The 20,905-nt window shown below is 36.6% G+C and overlaps 1 protein-coding gene across 1 annotated transcript in view; it reads right to left on the reverse strand.

The window, feature by feature from the left end:
* Window positions 1–5,861: 5,861 nt before the first annotated feature.
* The window catches only part of LOC126418681 (protein bric-a-brac 1-like), a 119,696-nt gene continuing 104,652 nt past the window's right edge, over window positions 5,862–20,905 (reverse strand). Inside the window, exon 6 of the mRNA XM_050085573.1 lies at window positions 5,862–5,978. The gene's annotated coding sequence lies outside the window, so the exon portion shown is untranslated. The remainder of the gene's footprint in view (window positions 5,979–20,905) is intronic.

The raw sequence follows: 20,905 nt of genomic DNA on the forward strand, positions 1-20,905 counted from the left end.
AAAAAACTCAGAAAACAGTTCAGTGACAGCCCGACAGACCAATAATAGCAAAGAAAAACAATTTATTGGAGAAAATGAAGGTTTGGTACATGGAGTTTGTGTTGAAATTAAACCAAGAAGAAATGAGAAATGCCACTCCAATCACAGTAAGACAAGGTCTTCAAACTAAAGACAATAAATTGATTGAAATTTCAGTGACTTCTTCCTTGTCATATAACATGTTTGATACTATACAAAACATATGGCTTTATGCTCAGGACAGACTAATCCAGATAAATTGTAGTTTTAGTTCAAAATAAATTGTAGTTTTAGTCCACTGATAATGAGAAATGCTCTTCGGGATGTATTTTCACTGTTCAAGAGGGGTCTCTTCTGGCCTAAGGTAACGATTAAACTGAGAAGGTGTAAAGATTAAAATTCTATCAGTAATAACATCTGAGCAATGGCAAGTATACCATAAGAAGATGATGAAAAAACATGGAAAATTATAAAAAAAAACAAAGGAAAGCTAAAAATAAAATTATAAAGAAGGAAAAGAAAGAAAACTGTTAAAAAATACAAGATGTGAATACAAAAACTCTGAAGTTCAGAATATGAGGGCAGTGCAGAAGTATAGATGCTACTGAATTAACCCTGTGACACATCGTGTCCACTGCAGTGGATGGGTGTTATTGGTCACTTTTACCTTCACTGTGACAGTGTTTTTTAAGTCTCCAATACATGCAGTCCACTCCAGTGGTCACCCTCCACATGGTGGTGCGATCTGTAGGGCGTAGCAGAACTATTAGAGCATCTGTTTGCATACAAACATCACAAGTAATCAAGATGGCGTCTTTGAAGGGTGACCGTGCACCAGCACGTACTATTTCAGTGAAAGACTTTTATGGACATTCAAGATGCAGGGTAAGAAAATTCTTAATGAACCTAGAAACATACTGCTCCATTTCTAAATAATCAAAGATCGCCAAAACATTTCTAAATAATCAAAGATCGCCAAAACATATTTTTACAAACACTATGAAGTATAAAGTATCTGTCCACTGCAGTGGACATCACACAATAACGGCATTGGTCGTGAGCTATCTTACAACATGACGTAGTAACTCAGCACACTGAAACATTGAGTTTGTTTCTTATTTTCCAGTTTTTAGTATAGTTTCTTAGTTTAGCATAGATCTTATAACTTATGGTACACAAAATCCTATAATTAGTTCCAAAATTTTGAATTTCAGGAAGTAATCGAAGAGTTGCCATCTGATTCAGAATGCACACTGGCAGACGAAACTGACGATGAAGTCGGGGAACCACAGTCATTGAGAAACGTATTTGTGGAAACAAGTTCCAGCTCTGATGACAATGGTTCTGATTCTGAGGATAGTGAGAGTGAAATTCTGTGTGATGCTACACGTTCCCAACCAGTGGAAAGAACACGGCTGTCAAACTCCGAGTGGCAACGGATCAACAGTAATTCTGTACCACTACCAAAATTTACAAGTGTGGAAAAAATAAATATAACTGGAGAGAGTCCTATTGATTTCTTCACAGAAATAATTTCTGCCAAAATTTGGAACACATTGTGTTTCAAACTAATCTGTATGCTCTTCAGAATGGAAAATTAAATCTTGGACTGACAGTTCCTAAAATGAAAACATTTCTAGGAGTGAACATAGTGATGACATACATCAAGTTCCCTCGTACCCGATCATACTGGTCATCAGATAAAGGACTAAGGATGGGTTTAGTAGCCAACTCTTTACCAGTCAGTCGGTATGATAACATACTGCGTTTTCTTCATTTTGTGCATAATAGTGCAGTGGATCAAAGCAACACAGATCGTCTGTACAAAATCCATCCATTTCTCGAGTGTCTGCAAAAACGCTTTCTTTATGCTGCAAAAGCTGAGGAGCATAAGTGTATTGATGAGCAGATCATACCTGTCAAGGGTCGTAGCAATATCAAACACTATGTTGCTAACAAATCAAAGAAATGGGGACTGGAAGTCTGGTTGAGAGCTGGTTCTTCTGGTTATGTCTACCGTTTAGAAGTATACCGAGGTGGATCTGATGGGATGTGCCAGTTAGTGAGTTTGGAGCATGTGCTGATGTGGTTCTACGACTTTGTGATGATATCAAGCACAAGAACCACAAAGCATTTTTCAACACCTTATTTACAAGTGTCCCACTACTCCAGGAGCACTTAAAAAATGGCTTTTGGGGCACTGGGACATGCCAAGTATACTGGCTTCGAGGTGCTCAGTCATTGCTTCCTTCAGACAAAGAGATGAGAAAGGGCAACGAGGGGACTGAGCATCTGTCATGTGTAAAGAGGGCGTAACCATCACAAAATGGTTTGACAATAAGTGTGTGCATATTGCTTCTAAGTGTGCTGGTGCACAGCACATATCACAAGTTCAGCACTGGAACAAGAAGGAAAACAAGACCATCAGTTTACATCAATCATTCAGCGTCACATGTTACAATTGTCATATGGGAGGTGTAGACATAATGGAACAGTGCATAGCACAATATCCACATTGTTGACAAAACAAGCGGTGGTACCTGCGTGTCTTTTTTCATTTTATTGATGTGGCTATTGTGAACTCTTGGTTGCTATACAGTCAGCCATGACATGACATCTGTCTCCTTGATTTCAAGGTGTTGGTGGAACAATCCCTCATAAATCTGGGAAAACACGAACAGTCGCCAGGAAGGAGAGGAAGACCTGTTTCCACTCCAAGATCCCAGAAAAGAGACCAGATTGTAGAGCAGCAGATGAGGTGAGATTCCATCAAGGGAATCATTGGCAAAAACTTTTGAACATAAAAAATTCAAACAGATATCATGATCAATTGTGCAAAAGGAAAACCAAGTACATTTTATGTCCACAAATTGCTTTGAGAGTTTCCATACAAAAAGAAATAATTAACAGAGGAAGACTCAGGAGTTCTTGAAGTGTATAGTGTCCACTCCAGTGGACATCTCGGTAATTTATTTATTTTTTATTATTTTATTTTATTTTTATTTTTATTTTTTTTTATAAATAGTAAATTGAATAAAACTTTCTATTTTGTGATAATAGGCATTGATCTTTACTGTATATACCCCATTTCAAAAAATGTTTCTCACTTCTTAATAATTCATGCATCACAGGGCTAAATGAAGAATCAGAAGAGGAAATGTGTTAAATCACAAATTGTGAAAAACATAGCCTAATGTTCGGGGACTTTGTGTTGGGAAAATTCTGTGGCCCCAAGCATTTGTAGTGCAGCAAGTACTTTCAGATGACAGTAAGATGGAATTATTATCAGTGAAATGCATTGGTGATGACAAAAAAAATCTTTAGAATGGATAAAGAAGTTTTTAGCGTAGTGAAACAAAACTCCATCACTGGGAAGTTATCAGCTCCTGTTCTCCTGTATACAGGAGCAAGACTCCAATACTAATTTCCCAAGCCTGTGGATATAATGGAAAAGGCTGTTCCAGTCTTGAAAAATATTCACCGTGGCTTTAATAAGCTGATGTCTGATTCCCATTATTTTTCTGTTCATGATTCTTTACTGCATCATTCCAATCACTTCACATGACATCAATAAAAGAGTACTATCACTCTGACATTCTATTTTACACACTTATTCACATCCTAATTACCATAGAATGATTTAGAATACTTTAAATCTATGTTTTGCCAACTGTCAGTGACTGTTACAACAGTGTCAATGGCCAGTTCTCATGAAAGTCTGCGTGTCAATAACCGATGCTACTGATGTAGCTTACAAAAACTATTTTTTAAACAAATTTTAAGTGAAAATTTACTCAGAGTATTCAGTGAAACGCAAATGGAGCTCTAGATTATAAAACATTACATTTTTAAGCAATGGGTTGAGAACCTTATAGAAAATATATAAATCTCCACACCATATCATCAAAGATTGGTGTCTCTACCTTACACAGTTATTTAGTAATTGTAATCATCATCATCATCATCATCATCTTATATGGCTTGCTATGGCCATGGACGCGTGTCTGGGTGTCTGTGTGGTTGTGTGTGTATGTACCCCTGTTAGCAAAGAGTAAGACCTTAAAAGATATTATAAACAGCTTTCTTTGCAGTTTCTGTGTGCCGTACATCAGTCATCTATGGATAAGTGGTTGCCCTTCCGTTATTTTGCATATTGAACTATAAATTAAAATGAGATCATTAAAAATCTCTCATGTTTCTTCAGCTTTGAAAAAGGGGAAGAAATTATTATATAACCCTAGAAAGCAATGCAAACACAGTTGTCAATTCAGTTAAGTACCATCCAACCCAATGCAGAATAGTTCTGAAAACACTTGTTCACATGTTTCTGACCATAAGTAACCACGAATGCCTGCCTAACAATTTGCAACATCTGAGAGAAGTCATCCAGGGTAATGGCTACATGATACACAAATTATGAAGACAATGCGAAATAAAAAAGGAAGAGGGAGAGTGAGTGGCCTTCCTGCTATATGTGGGAATACCAGCAGTCAGGATTACAAGGATCCTAAAGAAATTTGCTGTTAAAAAAAAATCTTCTGATCACTGAAGAAGATTAAAGATCTAGTTGATTTGGATCTAGTGGGACTGTGCACACCCAGCATCTACAGCAGTCAATGAGAATGCGGGTTGCAGTATATTGGGCAGGTACAACACTGCATTCTGCATACCTGCTTCAAGCATATCAGGTGCATTCACTTGGGGCAGAAAGGCAAATCTTTGGTCACAGAGCGCACCTAGGAAGAGTGCCTTATATTTGATTTTGAACAGATGAGAATGGTGTGCAGGGCCACTTGATTTTGCGACAGTGAAATACAGTAGACCATCAAAATTATGTGTAATGATGGTCTCATAAACACAGATGGTGGCTACCAACTATGCTTGGACCCATTTCTGATTATAGTACAGTGTGAATGCAAATGTGGTGGAGGCTGACTGACTACTCCAAGACCCTGATTCAAGCCACACTGTGGGGAGGGGACGAGCTGGCATGCCATGCTCCATCTCCTACATGAAGACTACCAATACGCAATTTTGACACTTCACCCAAAAATGCTGAGAGTGACACTCATTGGAACATAAAGCCTTTTTGATGAACACACTCAGCTGGAAATCATTGAAGAAACCTTGCCACAATGAGATCATAACACATTTAATTTTCTTTACCACTGTAACACTTTCACACTTGTAGCTGCTGCAGTGTTGCAGCTTTCTTCACATATATTACACATTGTTTCTGAAAAAGAGTTACTCTTGAATATACATATTAATTTGCACACTTTTTTCACGTTAATATCTTGGGGAGGAAGACACAAGACATAGAATAACGACTAATGCCAAAACAATAAACAGTACATCAGTTCAATACTTTGTAAGTAAATTTTACAGCATAATGAAATTTGTCATTAAATATGACATTGCCAGGATCTGATTTTTATATACTGTATAACTGAATTTTCCATTGGTGCCTGGCAGAACTGACAACAGTATTCAATAGGGAATACTTTCCTAATGTTCAGCAAAATTTTATTATATATCATTACTTTCTAAACTAAAATAACAATTTTAGAGGTGCATCATTCTTCCACCCAAATCATCATTTTCAACTATGGACTGGCGATCAATATTGGCAAAAATTTTAAAGACCGTTAAGTACGTTAACACACATTTAAATGTGACTTATATTGTTGTCCAACCCCTGTCATGAGTTGCAACCTCAGTTTTTGAGCTAAGATTAGAAGTTTTTCGAAGACAAGTGATCATATGTGATTTGAGATTGTATGCCATTGAAATGACCTTGTGGCAGTTAGGGCAGTTGACAGGCCGGCGGGATTGCCAGATGTGCTTACGACGTTGATACATATTGCGATTTGCGATGCGAATTGCCAACTGACGAGGAGTTAAGGTGGTCGGTTGTGGTGTTGACCAACTTGGCTCTGTACTCCAGCTGCTCTGAGTTCCTGTTCATAACATAGAGAAGAATGTGGATTCTTAATGTAATATTCATTTACAAAATATTGTGATATAATGTCAGTACACTTTTTCAGCAATTTTTAAGTGATATCACAAAATAAAAACGCAGATTTGTTCAGTAAACACCAAATTTCTGGAAAGAAAATGTGCTACTGAAGACCAAAAAATGTAGAAATTAATGTAAGAACGTAAAATCAACAAAACATAAGTGCATATCAGTGTCCATAACCTATATTCAATCATTACAATCTGGATGTTACAATTTTCCACCTTTGTTTGTGTGTATATCTACTGCTGACTCACAAATTGCATATTTTTCCTTTTTTTTTTTACATTTATCTTACTGTAGTTTCATTTTATTGGTACTTTTCTTTATGCATGTAATTACACTTACAGTTCGAACATATTTTTCTTACAAATACCATTGTAAAGTGACAGGGATTTAAAAGTGATGTGTATTATCCTTACTTTTTACGCATTTCACTTAAGGAGACTGTTAGCTGAAGGGTAAGACAAGACTTATTCAAAAGACTTTCTTAAGTAATCTAGCAATTGCACTGATCTATGGTAAGTTCAGTATCACAAGGTTTTTTTGGTCTCAGCCTCAAACTTCATCATTTTGATTTGCATACTACAGAAAAATAGAAGTTTGTTCCCTAGTATAACACACTAAGCCCAAAGTGCTATAAGAACTTCCTTAGAATTAAAAGATTTAAATAGTTCACCATGCCAGATTTACTTATCATGCATAGCCTATAGCAGATTTATGGTCTGCCAGACGATTTCCCTCACTTCTTATAGTGTTTGGGGACCTTCTGTAATGATCCTATCATATTGTTGTTTATCAAACCATTCTACACATAAAGCCATCAACAGGCACTCACAGTGTAAAATGACAAAGCCTTGCACTTACCTGAGAGCAAACCTGGCAAGTACTTAGCTGATGGACACAATGCCAAGAGAAGGTCTGGCGATTCACTACGGATTTGTTACTTCACAACTTAAACGGATTGGTCATCACAGGTATCTGGTAGTTCATGACAAAAACTACAGGTAAACAAACCTCAAAATATGATCATCCCAGCGAAAAATATAAACAACCAGCAGAGTGGCCAAGATGAGAGAACAACTGACATGCCATAATACTTTAGGCCAATGGTAACTCCACTTTCTCTCCAACTTCCATACCAACCACAAACACCATTAGCATCATACACTAAACCCCTTCTCAACACTGAAGAAAAACATCTGACGAAGAGGAACAGTGGTCATCCCAGAGCCAGAAGTTCACTCAGCAAGAATAATTTGGCTACCTGATAAAAGCAGAGCCGTGACCCTCCTGCTCTGAGAATAGAAACAGAAAGTCTAAGAAATGCTCAATGATGTGCCTTACAGAGACCAGAAGACCTACAGAGCTAACTTAAAAGAAAGAAACCTCCAACTCCTTCTGGTGATTGTTTGGATAGACAGAAATAAGTATAAAGGGTACATACTACTTGTCCACATTGTAAGCAACTTTCAAATGCTGACACTTCACTTCAAATAGCTACAACCTGATAAAATGCCAGCCCGTTTATTATAACAGCACATACTAAATTCTGGATTTTTGTGTGATACAGTCAAGATCATCGTCTTGGTGAAAACGAACTAATGGTGAATATGATGAGGTACTTATGTACCACTGGATGAGCCCATGAAGCTTATCAGAGAGAAATTCACGACATTGTCAAGATTATTTGAATTCGTGCTCACTTTGGTTAACGCTCTAATAGCAAATATAACAAACAGAAACATGATGATACAATGGAATGCCCTATATCAAATGTGATAATGCTATTATGGCTGTAGGGTTTGGAGGTGAAGGTCTTGGAGTAAGTCATTCAGAAACTAGCATAATTCTATAATTATATGGATGACATATTTATCAAGTGGCCATATAAGGGTGAAAGTTTAGAGTAGTTCTTAGCATATCCAAATTCACTTCATTCCAACATATTGTTTACCAAGGCAATAGATGTACAAAGATTCTGCTTTGAGCTACATTTTGAAGTATGTGCTATAGAGGTGCCAGACACTGTCTCCAGATTAACAGTTGTGGCAGTTTACAGGGCACCATCTGGTAATTTTAAAGTGTTTGTTAAACAATTAGATACTCTTTTGTTGTACTTAAGTAGAAAAATAGGGGCATGGTAGTTGTTGGGGATTTTAACATAGATTTCTTGGTTAATTCTCCCTGCAAGGTGGAGTTTGAAAATCTCATGTGCACGCACAACCTTGTTCCCGTGGTTAGCTCACCCACCAGAACCACAACCTCTTCCAGTACTCTCATTGATACCGTTTTTGTTGATCAGAGTAAAGTTAACCATATTAATATTGAAATGGTTATAAATTGTCTGTCTGACCATGACGGACAACGAGTTACTTTCAACAGCTTGGGAATTCCTCTGAGTGACACCTCACTTAGATGGAAAACAGTAAGGAAAATAAGTGAGGAAGCTATTCAAACGTTCAGATCATGTCTTCAGCATACTGACTGGACACCTGTTTATCTAGCAGAAACTGCTAATTCAAAATACAATTTATTCACAAATGAGATAGCAGGTACCTTTGAAAGTGTATTTCCAAAAAAGTCATACAGAGTCCAACCTGCTAGGTCTGCAAAAAAACCATGGCTCACTAAGGGCATCATAGCTTCCTGTCAGAGAAAAAGACAACTCTACATAGCATCAAAGACTTCTAACAACCCTGCTCAGCTAAAACATTATAAACTCTACTGTAAAATTCTTGCCAAAGTAATTAAAAACTCTAAGAGTATGTGTATAGCATCTGAAATTACTAATTCTGAAAATAAAATTAAAACAATCTGGAATGTGATAAAGAGAGAAACAGGGACTGTAAACTACACCAAAGACAAAAATATTGTTTTAACTGTTGACAACTCAGAGATAACTAATAGTGAGGAAATTGCTGAAATCTTCAACCAACATTTTTTAACTGTCCCAACACAGATAGGTTGCCATGGTTCTGTAGATAAAGCTGCCTGTATAATGAAAAATAATTTTCCAGAACCTTTCAGTCAAATAAGTGTGCTTCCCATTACTGTCAATGAAATCAAAAAAAATCATACAGTCTTTGAAAAATAAACATTCTGCTGGTATCGACGATATTTCAAGCAAGCTGTTGAAGGCTTGCTGTAGTGAAGTGGCCGAAGTTTTGTCTCAAATCTGCAACACATCCATGCAACAAGGAGTGTTTCCAGACAGAATGAAATACTCTGTTGTCAGGCTCCTGTACAAAGCAGGAGATGCTACAAATGTGTCAAACTATCGCCCTATCTCTCTATTAACAACATTTTCAAAAGTCCTAGAAAAAGCTCTGTACAACAGGATTGTGGCACACCTTGGTGACCTGAACATCATTAACAGTCAGCAGTTTGGTTTTCAAAAGGGAGTTTCAATAGACAATGCAATTTTCTCATTCACAAATGATGTTCTAGAGTCTATAAACAGCAAGAGGCTGCCAATTGGTGTCTTATGCGACCTATCAAAGGCGTTCGACTGTGTATATCACCAGATACTCTTCAAGAAGGCCTGTCATTATGGAATTACAGGACCTGTAGGGATCTGGTTAAAATCGTACCTCGAAAATAGGAAGCAGAAGATTATTCTAGATGTTTCAGATAGTGTATCACAATATATAGTGGACTCTGATTGGGGAATTGTGCAGCATGGAGTGCCACAGGGATCAGTGCTTGGGCCCTTGCTGTTCCTCATATATGTTAATGACCTGCCTTTATCCATCAATAAGCAGTGTAAATTTACAATGTTCGCTAATGATACGAGCATTGTGGTGGATAATGTGTCAACTACTGACTTAGAATCCGAGGTCAATGATATCCTTAAAGAAGTTCTGGGTTGGTTTAGTATTAACTCACTTTCAATAAAGCTGAAAAAAAAAACAATTTTATCCAGTTCCAGACAACCCACAAAAACCCAAAAGAAATAGTTATCACACAGAATGATCAGATGATAAAGCAAGTGTACTTATCAAAATTCCTAGGCGTATACGTGGACAGTAGGCTGAACTGGGAACATCACGTTCTACAAACACTAAAACGGCTGACGTCAGCAACATTTGCTTTACGAATTTTGTCACGCTTCAATGACATTACCATCTCAAAGTCAGCTTACTTTGGCTATTTTCATTCAGTCATGTGTTATGGCATCATCTTCTGGGGCAATACACCTGCCGCAAAGAAAATCCTCACAGCACAAAAAAGAGCAATAAGAATCATTTGTGGTGTACCCCCACGAACCTCATGTTGAAATCTTTTTAAACGACTTGAAATACTGACAGCAACATCTCAATACATACATTCACTGATGTGCTTCATAATAAATAACCCCACTCTGTATGAAACGAATTGCCTACATCATGAACATAACACCAGAAGAAAAGAGGATTTCCACTGTGAATTAAAGAACTTGACACTTATTCAGAAAGGGGTAAAGTACGCTGGAACGAAAATTTTCAATTCCCTACCCAACAGCATCAAAAGTATAAGGAGTAGTACATCAGTATTTAAACGTAGCCTGAAAAATTATTTACTTGAGACCTCACTTTATTCACTAGAGGAATTCTTTCAGAGAAATAAGTAAAACCCAGATTGGAAAGATGTTTTTAAATTTTTTGACACTGTTTACTGTTAAACTAATGTAATAATGCCCTAATGTAAAAATTCCTGTTTTCCTCATTTCCATTTTTGGGTCACTTTTAAACCCAAAGTGGGAAGTTTTGATTACTGTTCAAGGTTAAGATAAATGCAATAATGCCCTAAATATGAAACTGCTATCTTCACATTTATGTTGACTAGTTTTTAAGCTAATAAGTATGAGTTTTGTGCACTGTTATTAATACTATAACAATGTCTTTATTCTGTGTATTTTATTATGTATATTGACACGTTCCACATCTGAGTGACTTGCTCACATGTACAGATCTATGGAACAAGTATATAAATAAATAAAATAAATAAATAAACCAGTCTAATAGGCCAAATATTTGTTCATTGACAGCACAACTAGATCTAAGTTGAACTCAGTGTGTATAGAAAACTTGCACACACTGTTTCGTGCCTTCATGTCTCCATTTTCCACCTGACAGAGTTCAAAGATGTCATAGAATTTAAATCAGAAGGAAGACAGATTTTTGTCTCTGCAAGATGTGGGATTCAGTGTATGAAGTACTGATGACATGATGTAAGGTAAGATAAGAGCCCAGCAGTGGCAGAGTGATATACCGGGTGATCAAAAAGTCAGTATAAATTTGAAAACTGAATAAATCACGGAATAATGAAGATAGAGAGGTACAAATTGAGACACATGCTTGGAATGACATGGAGTTTTATTAGAACCAAAAAAAATTACAAACGTTCAAAAAATGTCCGACAGATGGCGCTTCATCTGATCAGAATAGCAATAATTAGCATAACAAAGTAAGACAAAGCAAAGATGTTCTTTACAGGAAATGCTCAATATGTCCACCATCATTCCTCAACAATAGCTGTAGTCGAGGAATAATGTTGTGAACAGCACTGTGAAGCATGTCCGGAGTTAGGTGAGGCATTGGCGTCAGATGTTGTCTTTCAGCATCCCTAGAGATGTCGGTTGACAACGATACACTTGCGACTTCAGGTAACCCCAAAGTCAATAATCGCACGGACTGAGGTCCGGGGACCTGGGAGGCCAAGCATGACGAAAGTGGCGGCTGAGCACACGATCATCACCAAACGATGCGCACAAGAGATCTTTCACGCGCCTAGCAATATGGGGTGGTGGTTTTTTTTTGTTCTAATAAAACCCCATATCATTCTAAGCATGTGTGTCAATTTTTACCCCTCTATCTACATTATTCCGTGGTTTATTAAGTTTTCAAATCTATACTGACTTTTTGATCACCCGGTATGTCCAATAAACTCACTGGCTCTCCACAGCTCCCATATAACAGTAGTGGGGAGAGGAGGAGGAGGAGGAGGAGGAGGATGAGGAGAAAAGAAAAATGTATTACAGCATCTGTCTCAACATCTCAATCCATAATCTCATCTAATTAGGAGCCACCTGAAGATTTCCGCAAAGCTATTCCTGAATTATCATGCAATCTGACAGAGAAGTTTTATAGAGATTACCTGATAAAATCTTCAGTGCAAATCTAGAGGTATCTTAAATCAGTTTTACCACATTTGAATCAATATGGAACATGTGTGCTCAGTGACTGTGTTTACTTAAAGTTGAGAAAATGTAGAGCAATCAGTCACTAATTATCTGTTTATTGCATATCTAGATTTCAAGCATTGTGAGACTATCATCAGCGTGATAGTCATAGAGTTGTTGAAATCTAGATCTGCAATAAACAGATTATTAGCGACTGACTGCTGTATATTTTCTCAACTTTAAATCAAGTTTGATGGCATACATTTAGTAGAGAAGTAACATACAGAGTGTGTCTTCTTACCAGGATGATTTATCACTGCCACCGTAGTTTGTTCTCCAGAAGAAACTTCTTTTAAAATCAATGTGTTGGCATGGATTTGTTGAGTTGCAGACTTAGTCCCCTGTTTCCCTTCTGATGAGTTTATTATTTTTAAAAGAAACCTTTAAAAGTAAACCTAATTTACTGCTGATGTCTCAGAACTTTTAAAAGGTCACATTCCATGACAGGTGCAAACAAGCAACTGTGTTAAGGTTGTCTGTCAAGCATACTGTAGAATAGGCTCTTCCAATGCTGCCTCATGTGGTATGGGTGCTAGGGAGTGCCCATCGGCTCTCTCATGGGCATAAGCAACTTGTATAGGTTACCCGCCCATGGCATTTGGGTGCCTAGCGGTTGGAACAGCCTACTGCAGAGCATTTACAGCTCTAATGATAATATCCAATCAAAAATATTTTGAAAATACGAATCAGCAAACATTTGTACGTCAAAATGAACAATGAACATTTTAAGTAATATGTACCTGTATGTAGACAATGAATATATGTGACGGAAGATCATGGACTGTTTGCAAACCAGTGTTACACAGACTACATTAGATCCCACTTTTGCTAATTCTGTGTGAAAACAGTGACAGAAGACTAAAACATCACACACAAGTGCAGAAATATCTGGATACAGACACTGGCAATTTTAAATATTTCACAGATTTAAAAAAAAAAAAAAGCTAACTAACCACAGGAAAATTAATCTAAAAATGAAGCAGAGTATTAGAAACAATGGAAAGGAAACTTACTTTTAAAAGAATATATTACCTTTTATCTATCTATTGTTGGACCTGTAGTTTTCAAAAAATGAGAATCCAAATCTGGATCGCTCTCAATGAACAAACAAAGTTGGAACTTAGGAGTCCAATACAAAGGAGAAAAAACTGAAATTATTCAACCACTTCGCAGTACTAAGGATAGTATACACCTGCAATTTTCCAAAATGTTTTATTACTGAACCACTTAACAGCTTTGTCTGCACAACTGTGAAACCTAAGTTAGTTGTGAGTAATGTTGTCCATAATTGTCAAATTTCGGGAAACCATTTAGAATGAATAGATATTAAGCCAGTTTACTCAGAACTGTTTGTACATTTCACTGGTAGTCCATGCCCACATGCCATATTTAGACGACAGTTGCTATGCCACTTACTGCTTTCAGAGCCTGGCCTCTTATAAAATACGATATGCTGGTGATAAAGATTGGATTAAGTTTTATTATACATCCAGTTTTCCTCTACAGTGAGTTCTTTCTCTTGCCTGAAACATGTTAATCTACATCTACATCCATACTCCGCAAGCCACCTGATGGTGTGTCCCATAACAAAACTGAGCATGAATCCTTTTCTCAGTCATCTAGCTAAATTGGGTGAAGTGTCTTCTAGTCTTCTACAATCCCCCCCCCCAATCCTCACTCACTCCAGTTTTCTCACCCATAAGAATTCTCAGGGTTTGATGTCATCCCCTCCAACACAAAAACCTGCCCCACACAACCTATTCTTCTTCTGTCACAAGTATTCCTATCCCAACAGTCAGTAATGTCACACATTAATTCACCTGCAATTACTACAAGACTTTTCAGGTAGTCATATCTTACAGTGCACATGTAAACTGTTGCCTCTGCTAAAAAGTCTTATAACTATATTAGTAAAATGAAGAGCACATCCTAATATTGCACTTTATAGAGGCTGTGCAAATAGCATGAAACTTCTGTGTTAATTTTGTGCTGATGTCAGTGGTGCAAATGGCTTTAAAAACCATATTCCCTGTGTTGTTGGTTATTGCAATCACTAGTTTCTGTTTTGTCTTCTTAATATACTTCCGTTTTCAATCTTTTCTCGAATCAAATTTTCATTATATCCTCTCATTTTCTTGAAGATATTTCCAACAGTTTGGTTTAATTCAGCCAATGCTACCATGTTTCTATTACTGATTATTTGAAACACTCATCTTTTTAAAAGAAGCCTTATTCAATTTGAGATTTTCTTTTCTTTTAGCTTCCTTGTATCAACAACAAATGTAGCTGTTTGCTTAACAACCTCTGTTATAGCATTGTCCCTTTCATTTATATTTGTACATACTTCGTTTTTCCAGATGCTGCAATTCTTGCTAAGTTAATCTGGTATACCTCTCTATTCTAACATAAACTACCATAAACCATGCTTCTGACATCCTGCCTGACTCAGTTTCTTTCTTTCTATTGTCTCTGTCTATTTTTACTCTGTATCTTCTGAGCCTGCTATCACTCAAAATTCCAAAGTGCTTTCACGATCATCATGTCCTGTATAATTTCTTTACTGCTTGATACAATATACTTTTTTTTTTTTTTTTGTTAGTTTCAACTGAGCCTAACCACCATGATTTTCTATTTGTTTTCTTTGGAAGAATGTGTTATGGATAAACACACCAGTTTTCTCAGCACATTCTCCAAATTTTTTTTTTTTTTTTTTTTTTTTTAAATTATGAATTTGGCCAGCTATGGACCGCATACAGCTTAAGACTTATGGTGTTTCTTTTTCTTCCGTTCTTCCCAGTACTTCTTCATTTTCTCGCCAACTGCTCGTCTCTGCTCATCTGTCCACACTCTCTTGGGTCGAGGTTCTGGCGCATCTTCTTCATAGTTTGCGTTTTCTATAAGTAGCCTAAAGTTATTCCTGTCATGTATTATTTCTTCTGTAACACCTATTTTGTTGGCGTCTCTCTTTACTGCTTCTATCCATCCTACAGTGTTTTTCAGCTTACTAATGTAATTAAAAATTTTCTTTGTAATCCGTGTTTCTTCCATTCTTTTTAAATGTCCATAAAATTTTTGCCGTCTCTTCCTCATTGTATCTGTGATCTTTTCTGTATTTTTGTATAGGTCTTCATTTCTCCTTTTAATCCACCTATTTTCCTTGTTTTTCTAAGGACCTAGAATTTTTCTTAATATTTTTCTCTCTCTTTTTTCTAGTTCTCTTAATTCGCCTTTCTTATTCAATGTTAGGCACTCTGATCCATATGTTTCTTGTGTCCTAATAACTGAATTATAATGTTTAATCTTTGCTTGTATGAATATTGATTTCTTATTGTAGTAGTTTTGTGTTAATTTATATGCAAATTCCAACTTTTTTATTCTTTCTTTATTTGTTGTGTTATCCAGTCCATTGGCTTGGATCCACTCCCCCAGGTATTTGAATCTATCAACTCTTTTAATTTTTCCATACTTTGTTTCCATAAACTTTTCTGTATTATGTTTGTGTTCTATATACTTGGTTTTTTCGTAGGATATTTTTAGCCCAGTCTTTTCAGCAATCTTGTGTAACATATCAAGCATAACTGTTGCGTCTGTTCGGTTTTCAGTTATCAATGCCATATCATCCGCAAAGGCTAAACATTTTACTTCAAATTTGTTCTTTCCTTGGCCCATGCTTATACCCTTTGTGCCTCTGTTTTTTAATGTGTTTTCCCATGTTTTTACTACTTTATCTAAAACCAAGTTAAAGAGAATTGGGGACAGTCCGTCACCTTGTCAAACTCCTGTTTTGATTTTGAATGGTTCAGAAATTTCGCCTTGAAACTTAATTCTTGATGATGTATCTGTGAGCGTTTGTTCAACAAGTCTTCTGGTGTTTTCATCTATCCCTGATTCATAAAGTATCTGGAATAGTGTTTGTCTGTCAACTGAGTCGTAGGCCTTCTTGAAGTCCACGAAAGTAACTACTGTATTTTTATTTTGTATAGCTCTCACTCTCAAAATTGTTTTTAAATTAAGAATCTGTTCTGCACATGATCTACCTTTTCTAAATCCTGCTTGATAGTCTCCTATATTAGGTCCTGCTTGTTCCTCTATTCTATTTAAAAGTGCTTTAGAAAGTATTTTGTATGTCACTGGTAACAAGGATATGCCCCTGTAGTTGTTGGTGTCTGTTTTATCTCCTTTTTTATGGAGAGGGTGGATCAATGCTTGTTTCCAGTCACTGGATATGATTCCTTCTGTCCAAATGTCTTTAATTCTCCTAATATATATGACCTCTCTCATTTCTGACAACATGCCCCACATTCTCACTGAAGAACTGTTCTTCTGTTTTGTCCTATTTTTGCACGAAAATCCCTCATCATCATCTTTCAGAGGGAACTGTAATCATTTGTTGTTCCTAAAACATATCTTAGAGGTCTTCTACCTCCTCATTACAATACAATTACAATTACTTGTTTACAATAAAAACTACACCCAAGTTTCATCCCCGATATGTTCCTTTATAAAGAAACATTTTAATTCTTCTTAGCTCCCGCCCACCCCCAACCCCATCACACTTCTGAGAACCTTACTATACCCCACTCTATGTTAAACTCCTCTTACAACTGCACCAACCTATATTCAGCTCTAAAGTTCTGCAATTTACTGCTCTTCACAAAATGTGGTACTACCAGTTGGGTTTCTAAGGGCCCACATTTTTGTTTCTTTAACATTACTTAGCAAGGTGCAGATGTAGTTATCTGCGACTCTCTCTCTTCAGACCACTAATCCCAAAATTTTTCATCTGGCCCAGAATACCAGCATCCAAACAGCTCTTATGTTGCAGCCGGTCGCCAACAATCCTACCCACAGTATGTTAGGTTGCCATGATCCAAAGAGTTTACCAAGACAAGTGATCAATATTAACTATTGGCAGAGCAATGCTCACAGCAACCTCAGCCCATAAATAAAAATATGGACTTTCAGTCTTTGATCGCTATTTTTTTTATTTTCAATGACTGGTTTCGGGCTAGCTGCCCATCTTCAGATCATATATTGCAGTTACAGAGTAACTTGTCAGTACAGACACGTACTTCTTGTCAGTACAGACAAGTACTGACAAGTTACTCTGTAACTGCAATATATGATCTGAAGATGGGCAGCTAGCACGAAAACGGTCACTGAAAATAAAAAATAGTGATCAAAGACTGAAATTCCATATTTTTCTTTAATGAACGATCGTGGAAATCCCATTAAGACAATCATGTCTAGTTTTGATAATCTCAGCCCAGTTAGGGTTACTTCTAAGTCTCATACCTTAGAATCAACATGACATGCTGATCATAAGCCAGTAGAGCTGTCAAGTTAATACTGTCATTTTGCAATCAGTCAACCTGGCAGACAATGACACATCATGCTGCCTGCAGGCTTGCTTGATGAGCAGTTCATCCACATTTCTTCCTCACGAAGATGTCTACCTTATGGGTACTAACAATTGTAGGGAATGAATGTTTGGGTTGGATACTGGGACTTATTCCTGCTGTTTCCTTGATACTTCAACAACATTTAAGTAAGGGTTTCCCTTATATTAGTCACCTCTGGTGTCGTCTGCACCTTCTTCTTCACCCTCTATTCACCATTCCTTTAGAGCATCCATCAGCAAACAATCTCTTCTCAACCAGTGTTCACACCAACTGTGTTTCCTCTTCCTGATTACCTTTAAAATTTCTCTCTCTTCCCCCACTCTTCTCAACACCACCTCATTTGTCACTTTGTCTACCGATTTTATCCCTTCCATCCTCCTCCAAATCCACATCTCAATGTTTTTATTCTTCTTCCTTCCTCTTTCCTCAGTGTCCACGTCTCAGTTCCATATAATGTCATGCTCAATATAAGGCACTTCGCCAAATTTCTTCCTCAGGTCTCTGTCCATGCACCCATATAGAAGACTCCTCTTCTTATTAAATGCCCCCTTGGCAATTGCTATATGCATTTTCACTTCCTTATTGCATCTCAATTCTTCTGTAATTATGCTTCCCAGACACCTGAAAGCACTAACTTTATTGGTGCTTTTATTTTCATTGCACTTATCACCATACATTTTTGTCTTTTCCTTTTTAATTCTCATTCTGAATTTCTCACAGGTCTTATTTAATTCTTTTAAAATTTCAATCACAGCTCTATCACTCCCTGCCAATAACACTACAGCATCCGCAAATTGAATGCATCCTATCCTCCTATCCTCCTATCCTCCTACCACCAACCTGCACTCCTATTTTTCATTTCAAATATTTCTGAACAATATGTTCCAAATATATGTTAAACAGCTTTGGGGAAAGACAGCAGCCTTGCCTCACTCCCCTTGTGCTTTCCTGTGTCATCTAATTCCGAATCTGTATTCATATTATCTGTTGTAGGTACAGATTCTTAATTAGCCTTCTATCCCTCCAGCTGACTCAATTCTTCCTTAGAAAGTCCATTAATTTATTCCACAGTATCTATCAAAGGATTTCACCAAGTTAATGAAAACAGTATGAATTTCTCTTCCTCTTTCAATGTATCTTTCACCTATATTTCTCAATAGTCCAACTACATCTCTTGTACATTTTCCTCTTCTAAATTCATAATGTTGCTCTGCAACACTTTTTTCCAGCCTTCCATGAAGTTTCTAATTATCACTCTTAACAGAACTTTTGCTGCTTGAGAAATCAAACTTATTGTTCTAAAATCCTCACATTTATTGGCACTGTTTTTCTTCTCAATTGGTAGCATTACTGCTGACAGAAAGTCATCTGGTCATTCATCTTTTTCATATCTCTTATTACACGGAGAAGTTAACTCTTTCGACTCACATCAAGAAATATGTATGTTAGAGAAGAAATTAACAACTCTAGCAATAAAATCAAATCAATATGGAATGTTGTTAGAAGGGAGACAGGAAAAGTAACCACTGGGGGAGGTAGTATTACCGGACCATCTTAACCAACAATACACAGGTAGCCAATGTATTTAACAATCACTTCTTAAGTGTAAGAGAAAAAATTGGTGAGAACAGTTCAAAAGAAAAAGGCAGGCAGTACATGGAAGAGTCAGTTTTGAAAAATTTTAGTCAGATTAAGTTTCATCTAGCAACCTCTTGTGAAATAAAAAAAATTATTAAATCTTTGAAAAATAAATGTTCTGTTGGAGTAGATGACATCTGTAACAAGTTATTAAAACAATGTGGAGCAATTACAGCTGATGTTTTGAGTCATATATGTAAAGCATCACTGACTCAGGGTGTTTTTCCAGACAGGTTAAAATATGCCAGTGTCAGGCCTCTCTACAAAAAGGGGGAAACCACAGATGTCAATAATTACTGGCCAGTATCCTTGCTTACAGCATTTTCAAAAATCTTTGAGAGAGTAATGCACTCAAGAGTGGTTAGCCACCTCAACAGGAATGGGATACTTAGTAAATCACAGTTCGGACTTCAGAAATGCTGTTCCACTGAGACAACAATATACAATTTCACTGTCCACATAATAGAGTCTTTAAATAGTAAAATGACACCAGTAGGAATATTCTGCGACTTGTCCAAAGCATTTGATTGCATGAACCATGACAGTATGTTAGATAAATTACAATTCTATGGTATAAATGGAACAGCACATGAGTGGTTTAAATCATACCTACAGAACAGGAAGCATATGACCTCCCTTCCTATGTGAAACAAGATGCTGAAATGACACTGTTTGCTGATGATACAAGCATAATTATTAATCCAGTAAAAGAAAGTCCAATAGAAATGATACAAATAAGGTCTTTGGAAAAGTTATTAATTGGTTTTCTGCAAATGGGCTTGCTCTGAACTTTGAAAAAACACAGTACATCCTATTTTCTGCTGCAAAAAGTACAATTCCTTCAATAAACATAACACATCAAAAGAAGTCAGTAGCCAGGGTAGAGCATACTAAGTTTTTGGGTGAACATATAGATGAGAATCTTACTTGGAAAATTCATATTTTGGATCTCCTAACGCAACTAGGTTCAGCAACTATTGCAATCAGAATAATTGCCAATTTTGAAGATGTAAAAATTAGTAAGATAACATACTTTGCATACTTCCACTCTCTGATGTCATATGGAATAATATTCTGGGGCAACTCAACATTTAGGCAAAAGGTATTCACTGCTCAAAAGAAAGTGGTTAGAATATTATGTGGGGTTCATAGTCGCACATCTTGTAGGCATCTGTTTAAAAGGTTAGGAATTCTTAAAACTGCTTCACAGTACATCTACTCAGTAATGAAATTTTTTCTCAACAACATGTACCAGTTTAAAATCAACAGTGACATTCATGATTACAATACCAGAAAAAAGAAAGACCTATACAATCCTTTACTTAACCTATCTTTGGCACAGAAAGAGGTAATGTATGCTGCTATAAAACTTTTTGATAAATTACCGGATGGAATAAAATGTCTGACAGACAGAAGTAATAGTTTCAAAAACAAATTGAAATCATACCTCCTTGACAACTCTGTCTATACCATAGATGAATTCTTGAATATGAGTAAATAAATCTGGAGATTGATAATATATGCATTTGTGCCATTTAAGGGAGTGGGGTAGATAATAGAAATATTTAGGTATAACACTATAATGTAAACAAAAAAGAAAAAAAA

This window comes from Schistocerca serialis, chromosome 9 (assembly GCF_023864345.2).
Source record: "Schistocerca serialis cubense isolate TAMUIC-IGC-003099 chromosome 9, iqSchSeri2.2, whole genome shotgun sequence".
NCBI classification, from domain to species: Eukaryota; Metazoa; Arthropoda; class Insecta; order Orthoptera; family Acrididae; genus Schistocerca; species Schistocerca serialis.